The 10,479-nt window shown below is 32.6% G+C and overlaps 1 long non-coding RNA gene across 1 annotated transcript; it reads right to left on the bottom strand.

Annotated features, from left to right (window-relative positions):
* Positions 1-383: 383 nt before the first annotated feature.
* Positions 384-9,494, bottom strand: LOC140709056 (uncharacterized). The gene is made up of 3 exons (XR_012089385.1): positions 9,377-9,494; positions 8,421-8,471; positions 384-2,264 (listed from the first exon to the last, which is right to left on the bottom strand). It is a non-coding gene; the product is annotated as an uncharacterized lncRNA (long non-coding RNA).
* Positions 9,495-10,479: the final 985 nt, after the last annotated feature.

Raw genomic sequence — 10,479 nt, forward strand, 5'->3', positions numbered from 1 at the left:
AACACCAGGGTATATCTCTGGTTAGTGAAATTATAGGAATATTTAATTTTCTTCCAAATGCTTTTTCTAATTTTTAAATGTTTAAAATCACAATTAGTAAACACCTTTTCTGTTTTAAATATACCTATAATTCTTCCATTCTAGTTATTATTTAAGGCAAATAATTATCTTGGCCTTAGTATCAACATTTAAAATGCAACTCCCCTTAGAACAATCATCATTATATGCTTTAAATATAACAAAAGTTAGTTTATTAAATTACATTTTCTTTGGTAGGAACCAAGTAAGGCAGTGATTTTGAAAATTTTTAAGGCTATTAAATATAAGTGGAGCTATTAGGAATAAAAATGTATTTTCACATCAACAAAAATTACTTGTCCTTTGACTGTACAGAAAAGTAATATAAAATTAAGAGAAACAAATATGACCTGCAGGCAACACTCTTAACTGATTTACACCACTTTGGCAGCCCCTAATCTCCCTGCTTCAGATCAGCTTTTAGCATTAATGCTGTGACACCTTATAGCTGAGTATCTAGATGCGGTCCTATCAACGCAAAAAGTGAAACTTTAGGTGTTTCTGATATGTGGCAAAGTCACTGATTTAATTGGAATCATTCCTTCAAATTTCAAAAGTTCACTGTTAGAGTATTTTCACAAATGCCTCTAAAATTAAGTGAGTGTTTTTGAGTTAAGTTTTATCCCATTGAAGATTGGTGCCCCTGTTGCATCATGCCATTCCATCTTTCAGTATAAATAAGACAAATCAACAGAAAATAGAAATGACCTTTGCAGCTGATTCAAGTGTATTTTGTATTTTGATTTTTTAAAATAGGATCATTTAAAGTTTTCTATGGCAAGTTGATTTGAGAAACATTCATCTTAAGAGCCAAAGGGAAGCCTACTAATGCATTTATCTAAAACTAACAATCATAATTAGCTTTACTTATGCAATGCCCTCAATAAATAAGTGATAGTTTTAAGCCGAGTCATATTTTTGCTACTATTTTGCTAAATATTTGTGGAATAAAATGATTTGAATCATTTGCAAGTTATATAAGCCATTAGTGATTATTAGTGATTATGGCCCAAGGTATCAACAGAAAGTTATTTAAGTAATTTCTAAGGCCTGTTCCACAGTAGACCAGATATTAATCCTATTTTATGTCTTTTATAAACATGGAAGCAATTAAGTGAAAATTGCCAGGTTTACATAGCAGACATTATCATTGACAATTACAGTATTAGAAAATAACTAGTGATTTAAGTTTTATTGAAGAATATAAACTTCATACCATATTACGATGGCACTTTTGTAAACTATAAAACAAAGCAAATTAAGTAAGTAAATACAGGAGATTTCCAGAAATATCCATGGGATGGGAAAGAAAACATTTGCAGTACAGCAGTGAATAAAACACAGTCTCCTTTAGAAATAGTCAAATAAAATACACGTAAATGTGATTAATCTTAAAAATAGTAAGTTAAATGAGGGTGTGATTTTTATAATGGTCCAGTCTTTTGATTCTGAGAGAGGCACCATACTAAAACTGAGGCTAATTTACTGCTTAAAAGAACCAAATGTGTCTCTGCCAGGTTTTGATATCAGGATAATGCTGGCCTAATAAAATGAGTTAGGGAGGATCACCTCTTTTTCTATTGTTTGAAATAGAATTTGTACCTCTGGTAGAAATCAACTGTGAATCTATCTGGTCCTGAGCTTTTTTGGTTGGTAGGCTATAAATTATTGCCTCAATTTCAGAACTTGTTATTGGTTTATTCAGGGATTTGACTTCTTCCTGATTTAGTCTTGGAAGGTTTTATGTGTTCAGGAATGTATCCATTTCTTATAGATTTTCTAGTTTATTTGCATAGAGGTGTTTACAGTATTCTCTGATGGTAGTGTGTATTTCTGTAGAATCAGTGGTGATATGCCCTTTATCAATTTTTATTGTGTCTATTTGATTCTTCTCTCCTTTCTTCTTCATTAGTCTGGCCAGTGGTCTATCTAGTTTGTTAACCTTTAAAAAAAAAAAAAAAAAAAAAAAAACAGCTCCTGAATTCATTGATGTGTTAAGGGTTTTTCGTCTCTATCTCCTTCAGTTCAGCTCCAATCTTAGTTATTTATTGTCTTCTGCCAGCTTTTGAATGTGTTTGCTCTTGCTTCTCTAGTTCTTTTAATTGTGATGTTAGGGTGTCGATTGTAGATCTTTCCCACTTTCTCCTGTGGGCATTTAGAAGCCAGCATTATCTTGATATGAAAACCTGGCAAAGACACAGCAAAAAACAAAAATTTCAGGCAAATATCCCTGATGAACACTGATGCAAAAATACTCAAAATACTGGCAAACCGAATCCGGCAGCACATCAAAAAGCTTATCCACCACGATCAAGTAGGCTTTATCCCTGGGATGCAAGGCTAGTTCAACATATGCAAATCAATAAACATAATCCATCACATAAACAGAACCAATGACAAAAACCACATGATTGTCTCAATAGATGCAGAAAAGACCTTCGATAAAATTCAACATCCCGTCTTTCTAAAAGCTCTCAATAAACTAGGCATTGATGGAACATATCTCAAAATAATAACAGCTATTTATGACAAACCCACAGCCAGTATCATACTGAATGGGCAAAAGCTGGAAGCATTCCCTTTCAAAACTGGCACAAGACAAGGATACTCCTCTCGCCACTCATATTCAAGATAGTATTGGAAGTTCTGGCCAGGACAACCAGTCAAGAGAAAGAAATAAAAGGTATTCAAATAGGAAAAGAGGAAGTCAAATTGTCTCTGTTTGCAGATGACATGATTGTATATTTAGAAAACCTCATCATCTCAGTCCCAAATCTTCATAAGCAACTTCAGCAGTCTCAGGATTCAAAATTATTGTGCAAAAATCACAAACATTCCTATACACCAATAATAGACAAACAGAGAGACAAACCATGAGGGAACTCATTCACAATTGCTACAAAGAGAATAAAATACCTAGGAATACAACTTACAAGGGATGTGAAGGAACTACTCAAGGAGAACTACAAATCACAAGGAATAAGAGAGGAAATAAGAGAGGACACAAACAAATGGATAAACATTCCATGCTCATGGATAGGAAGAATCAATGTCATGAAAATGGCCATACTGCCCAAAGTAATGTATATATTCAATGCTATCCCCATCAAGCTACCACTGACTTTCTTCACAGAATTAGAAAAAAAACTTTAAATTTCACATGGAATCAGAAAAGAGAAGAGTCCATAGAGCCAAGATAGTCCTAAGCAAAAAGAACAAAGCTGGAGGCATCATGCTACCTGACTTCAAACTCTACTACAGGGCTACAATAACTGAAACAGCATGGTATTGGTACCAAAACAGATACACAGACCAATGGAACAGAACAGACGCCTCAGAAATAATGCCAAACAGACGCCTCAGAAATAATGCCACACATCTGCAACCATCTTGTCTTGGACAAACCTGACAAAAACAAGCAATAGGGAAAGGACTCCCTATTTACTAAATGGTGTTGGGAAAACCGGCTAGTCATATGCAGTAAACTGAAACTGGATCCCTTCCTTACACCTTATACAAAAATTAAGTCAAGATGGATTAAAGACTTAAATATAAGACCTAAAACCATTAAAACTCTACAAGAAAACCTAGATAATACCATTCAGGACATAGGCATGGGCAAAGTCTTCATGACTAAAATACCAAAAGCATGATAACAAAAGCCAAAGTTGACAAATGGGATCTTATTAAACTAAAGAGCCCCTGAACAGCAAAAGAAACTTATCATCAGAGTGAACAAGCAACCTGCAGAATGGGAGAAAAGTTTTGCAATCTAGCCATCTGACAAAGGGCTAATATACAGAATCTATAAAGAACTTAAACAAATTTACAAGACAAGACAAACAACCTCATCATAAAGTGAGTGAAGGATATGAACAGACGCTTCTCAAAAGAAGACATTTGTGTGGCCAACAAACATAAGAAAAAAAGCTCATCATCACTGGCCATTAGAAAAATGCAAATCAAAACCACAATGAGATACCATTTCATGCCAGTTAGAATGGTGATCATTAAAAAGTCAGAAAACAACAGATGTTGGAGAGGATGTGGAAAAACAGGAATGCTTTTACACTGTTGGTGAGAGTGTAAATTAGTTCAACCATTGTGGAAAATAGTGTGGCAATTCCTCAAGGATCTAGGAATCGAAATACCATTTGACTCAGCAATGCCATTACTCGATACATACCCAAAGGATTATAAATCATTCTACTCTAAAGACACACACACACACGTTTACTGCAGCACTGTTCACAATAGCAAAGACTTGGAACCAACCCAAATGCCCATCAATGATAGACTAGATAAAGAAAATGTGGCACACATACACCATGGAATACTATGCAGCCATAAAAAGGATGAGTTAATGTCCACTGCAGGGACATGGATGAAGTGGGAAGCCATCATTCTCAGCAAACTAATACAAGAGCAGAAAGCCAAACACTGTATGTTCTTACTCATAAGTGGGAGTTGAACAAAGAACACATGGACACTGTGAGAGGAACATCACACACTGGGGCCTGCCAGAGACTGGGGGGCTAAGGAGGGATAGCATTAGGAGAAATACCTAATGTAAATGATAGGTTGATGTGTGCAGCAAACCACCATGGCACGTGTATATCTATGTAACAAACCTGCATGTTCTTCACATGTATCCCAGAACTTAAAGTATTATAATAATAAAGAAATAACCAAATGTTGGGGATGCAAAATGTGCACATCATATAGTTAAGAGATTTGAAAATATTTAAAATTAAATCCACTCATAAAGCTTATATATCACTTTAAAAAGATTTTAGTACTTTTGCATTTCCTTGTAATGATAGATCATAGAGAAAATATCTAAACCCAGTTAATGTAGTTATAATTTAAAAGCAAAAGTTATAGCTATGTTCAGCTAAAAATTGAAGTGTAAGATCTGTGCATACATCCATTCAGTTAGAAAAAATAAAAACTAAATTGGAAGTTAAGTTATATGTCAGTAGGGGATAGGTTGATCCCAAAAATGTTTCTGCAATCAACGTGGAGGGAAACTATCTGAATTGCACTAACAATGAGCCTTAAATTCTCATATCATTTCTGAGCTGCTGATTCACTGCTGTAACCAGTAACTGAGCCAAGTGTTTCACACATGTCTCTTTGTGTCTTTTAACTTCAGATATCATTGGAAAGAATGAGAAAAATCCATCTTTTTTTATTGCTCTACACTTGACTGAAATATATTTTTTTATGGTTTAAGGCTTAGGGAAAATATCTTAGTAGAGAAAAGAGAAACTCTACAAAATTCAAAGAAAACTCTTCTCATTAAATGGCTACTTCATGCAAACAAAACAACTTTCATAAAATGTCTTTTCCCTGTGAAATGCAAGCGATTCTTCTTTATTAATATGATTGCAGGCTGTAAATTCTTAAAGCCTTTTTGCTGTTTGCCAAATCTTATGGAAACACTTGAGTAAAGTAAAAAAAGACAGCATACTAAAATGATAGTAGTTAAATGTATGCTAGGATTTGGCAAAATTCTTTTTATTTGTGCCGTAACAGTGGAGCTTGTCTAGAAATACAATTTGTTCTACATTTTGAAATGGATAGGTATGCTTAGCCAGAATGTAAGTAAGTAGTACTCTATTCACACACTATTATGTCCTAAGGGGGTAATTTAGGGACTGAAACGTCCAGAAAAATGATTGACACTTACTGTCTTCAGGGAAGTACTCCTTTAACTTTCCTATTGATTCACTTTCTCCCACAATTATTTAATTGTTCTTACATTCAGCAAATACTCGTTGAGTACCTACTACATTTAAAGTGCTGTGAAAGACACTGGAAACACAGTAGTAAATTATAAACTGTTCCTATTTATCTTTATGAAGCTGAGCATCTGTTTGCAAAAACATTAAAGATTAAATACAAATGTGATGAGTATTACAAATTATGAAAATTCAGGATGATATGAAAACATGTGATCCAGGCCACGAATTTCTTTCCTTGACAATCCACTCAGAAAATATTCATATACCTCATAGGACATAACATGAACCATAAACAATTAGCACTAAGAGATATAATCCCCAGTGTATATTGGTGTGGGTGGGGGAGAAGATAAGAAAACGCACAGAAAAAAAGTACATTAGTTGCTGACTGGTATTCAAAAAAGCACTGCAAGAAATTTAAAAGGAAATAGCAAAATTAAAATCTGCTGGTAAGTGCATTGTGTTTAATGTGAAAATTCCTTAAATTATATATTTGATGTAATTATATTTTCTGTATTTGTTATTTTTTTAAAAAAAGATTGTTTTTCTTAGCAACAAAAAGCAAAACTCCAGTGGGGAAGAATTGGCATCACAGCACATAAACCTAGTGATATAGATGACAAACAAAAATAGGCAAAATTGTATAAAGTATGGAATATGATGAGAAGCCCAAAAAATGTGTGGAGGAAAGATTACAGAGAATCAGCATATGGAAGTTATTTATTCCTGCAACCAGAAAAAAACCGTGGCACAGCTACAAAATAAAATGTGTATAAGAAATGTTCTGAGCTGAACAAATATCTTTGCCTTCAATTCATATTACAGAAATATTAATGACAATTGTCTAGATAAAAATAAGTAAACTTAGCAGAGCAAAAAGGAAGAGAAAATATGAAATCAACCATAAAACAACAGCAAAAAGAACACAGAGAGAAAAAAAGGCAGACAATCCTAGAACAATATCAAGATTATCATTTAAGAATGTAGCCAGTTTTAGCATACTTTTTAAGATAACCAAAGTAATTCTCAAATTTTCAAATTTTGAGAAAATATATTACTCATATATTTTTAAACTCACTCAAATGCGACAAAATATTTGACAAATTAATGTAAATTTTTAAGATTTGAAAAGTCACTTTAAAAGGGGATAGTGAACAGCTAAGCCAACAAAATATGGTAAAAACAGGTAAATAAATACACTTACTATAAGGATGATTTCTGATATACTAAATAATTGCTAGAGATTTAATTATTATTTTTAAATTGGAAAATAAAATGAAGATATAATAATTTAAAAATAAAATAAAAAGATAATTTTCAAAGAAAAGTCAAATTTTATTATTTTGGTATTTATAATTAGATAAATATATTTCTACAAATAACTTGTAGAATACATTTTTAACTAAAGTCTTGTTGGTTTAAAAACTGAATACATATATTCCAAATCACCTCAGAACTAATGTTACAACAGAAAATTTCACAAAATGGAGACCAAAAGTAGATAGCAGTAACATTTTTGTTATATGAATTCTGTTTATAGAAAGCTGATTTTTGAGATTATATCAAAATAAAAATTGTGTGAATATCTGTTTCTGCAGAGTTAGACAAAAATAAAATGAGATCGACTAATTTACATCTAGATACATATTGTGGAAACCTGCAACCAATTAAGAAAAAGATAGCAATATTAATATTAGACAAAGATAATAGCAAGAAAAAACTAATCAATTGTGAATACAAGATTAGTTTGAACTTTATGTACCAAATTAACATATATATGCAATTAAAAACAATTGTTAGCTATTTCAGAACAAACAGATTTGTAATTTTATTGGTACATTTTAGCAAATTATCATTAGTTCACCCTATACAAGAATACATAAACTATAAAACACAGAAGATTTTGTCAATCTTATCAACATAATAGAAACAACTCACATAGAAATCTTTATACTTCGCTCACATTTTTACATCTCCATTTATAATTTCAATGGGTTATCTATATAATTTCCCTTTATATTTAAAGCCAGAATGACATTCTCAACAATTTAAAAAATAAAAATTTTTTTAAGTTAGTAACTATAAGTATCTTTCATAATAAACTTCTCATTCAGCATTGCAAATTATTGGCATTATTCAAAGCAGACTATTTTTAATACTATAGTAAAACAGTAAATAATACATTTTTGGGGAAAAAACTAAATAATATAGATTAAAACATATGGACAATGGCTAAATCATTTCAAAAGTTTTATTATTAGTGTTGACAAAGAAGGTTAAATATTCAAGATAGGATTTAGAAAGGGAACTATACACATAAAATAAAATTTTAAACAATGGGCTAGAAAAGAATGACATTACTACACCTACAATTTTATTTATTAAGTCACGAATTGATAAAATAGACTTCTAGAAAATATAGTCAAGAATAAAATAGAAAAAATGTTCCTCATTCACATCTATTAGTAGCATTTTTGGTGACACACAAACATAAAATATAAAGGGAAGATTGATGAGGAAAACAAAATCTTAGTTTATGTTTTATTAAAAAGAATTAGATAAATTAGATACTTAATGTGAATACAGATAATGCACCTTTGCAAAGAAAATAGGATTAGTCCTGAATTCTGACAAGCAGGCATATTGCTGAAAGGTAAGAGTAGAAAATTTTGTCTTCTTTTTGATAGATGTGAGTTTGATATTTGCATTCAATATTTGGATATCCTCCATTTCCATACATTTGAACTGACTGAAGATTTCAGAAAACTTTGCAAATTTGGTTTACCTAATTCTTCTGGAAGGGCACTTATTCGTTTATACAATGGCATTTTAAAACAGGCTTTAAAATAAAAGAAAAGAAAAACAGAATAGTCTCTCTTGAAATGTGGCTTTTCTGCAATTAAAATCACTATGATACCAATAATTTCTATTCCCTATTGTGGTCTTCAAAATTCTGTTTTTAACCTTCCTGTTGCACATGGTTTTCCTAGACTATTGTTTCCACGTGCATCATTTTAACTTACACACTGACAACTCCAGAATTATTATGACCAGCTCAGACTTATAAAACCTGCAGAACTCGACATTTTCACTTGAAAGTTCTCCCAAAATCTCATTCTTGGTATAGCTCAAATAGAACTTAACACTAACCCACATGAAAAACCTGTATTTCCATCAGTATTTGTTAAATCAGTAAGTGTAACGACCACTCATCCAAGATAAAAACTTGACAATCATCCTGTATGTTATTCTTTATGCTGCCAACCTAACAAATCAACGTTACAATTATATTCTAACAAGATTAGTCTTTTCAGGTAGTCTCTATTCTCTATCCTCATTACAAATAGCAAGTCTTTCAGGTGGTTAACTTTATCCCAGATTGCAAATCCTACTTTTAATTTATCCTTCACACTGTTTCCACTATTTTTTCCCTCACTTGAAGTCTATATCTAAGCTCGATAGCATTGTAGACATGTTCCTTCAATATTTCCCTTGTTTGACCTTGCAAACATTTCCCGTCATTTGCCTTCTTGACTTTATGCTATACTTACCAAACTGCTTTTTGTCCTGATATCATTTTCTCTCTCATCTCCATGATGTTGCACTTGCTGTTATTTCCCGAAGTATCTTTTCATCTTTGTTATCTGTTATTACTAATGCATTCTTCAAGGCTATGTGATCATCCTCTACAAAGCTTTCTCTCTTTTTTCTTTCTTTCTTTCTTCCTTTTTTTTTTTTTTTTTTTTTTTTTTGAGACAGAGTCTTGCTCTGTTGCCCAGGCTGGAGTGCTGTGGTGCAAACTTGGCTCACTGCCAGCTATGCCTCCCGGGTTCACGCCATTCTCCTGCCTCAGTCTCCTGAGTAGCTGGGACTACAGGCACCCACCACCACGCCTGGCTAATTTTTTTGTATTTTTAGTAGAGACAGGGTTTCACTGTGTTAGCCAGGATGGTCTCAATCTCCTGACCTCGTGATCCTCCCGCTTCGGTCTCCCAAAGTGTTGGAATTACAGGCATGAGCCACCGCGCCTGGCCAGCTCTCTCATTTCTTATAAAAGGAGTAAGCTCTTTTACGCAGTATATTTTATAAACCTATGTTCCTCTATTCCATGTTCTTCTGCTGCTATGTTAATTATCTTTAAAGTTTCTTTTGTATATTTCACAGCCAGAAGGATTGCAGTTTTGGTGTATATAAATAAGCATTCCAATAGGAATAATTTAAATAGAATATCAACATTAGAATTAGAAAATGTTAAAGCAGGCAAAGAGTGAAATATTTTCTGTTAAAACCTTGAAAGAAATAAAGGCAGTTACTGTTAAGATAGCCTTGTGTTTATACCTATGCAGTGAAGAGAACATTTGCAGACAAGAGCTAAAGATAAATGCTTTAACACGAACTCATCATGCACAAAGCTACAGTTCTATTCAAATCTGTTCTCTTTCTCCAGATCCATACTTTCTGCACAGCATCTCTTAACATACAACAGCTGGAAAAGGCATACTGCTCTTCTTTTTACCGCACACATTTTTCTCTTTGTTGGGAATGTCATATGAAGAGGAAATTCCCCATCAAGGCTGAGCTCCAAGTGTTTTAAGATTTTAATGCAAGTCAATTTCAAAACAATCAAAATTAGCTTTTATTGTTCTAAACTGAA

Source organism: Chlorocebus sabaeus, chromosome 18, assembly GCF_047675955.1.
Source record: "Chlorocebus sabaeus isolate Y175 chromosome 18, mChlSab1.0.hap1, whole genome shotgun sequence".
Classification (NCBI taxonomy): domain Eukaryota; kingdom Metazoa; phylum Chordata; class Mammalia; order Primates; family Cercopithecidae; genus Chlorocebus; species Chlorocebus sabaeus.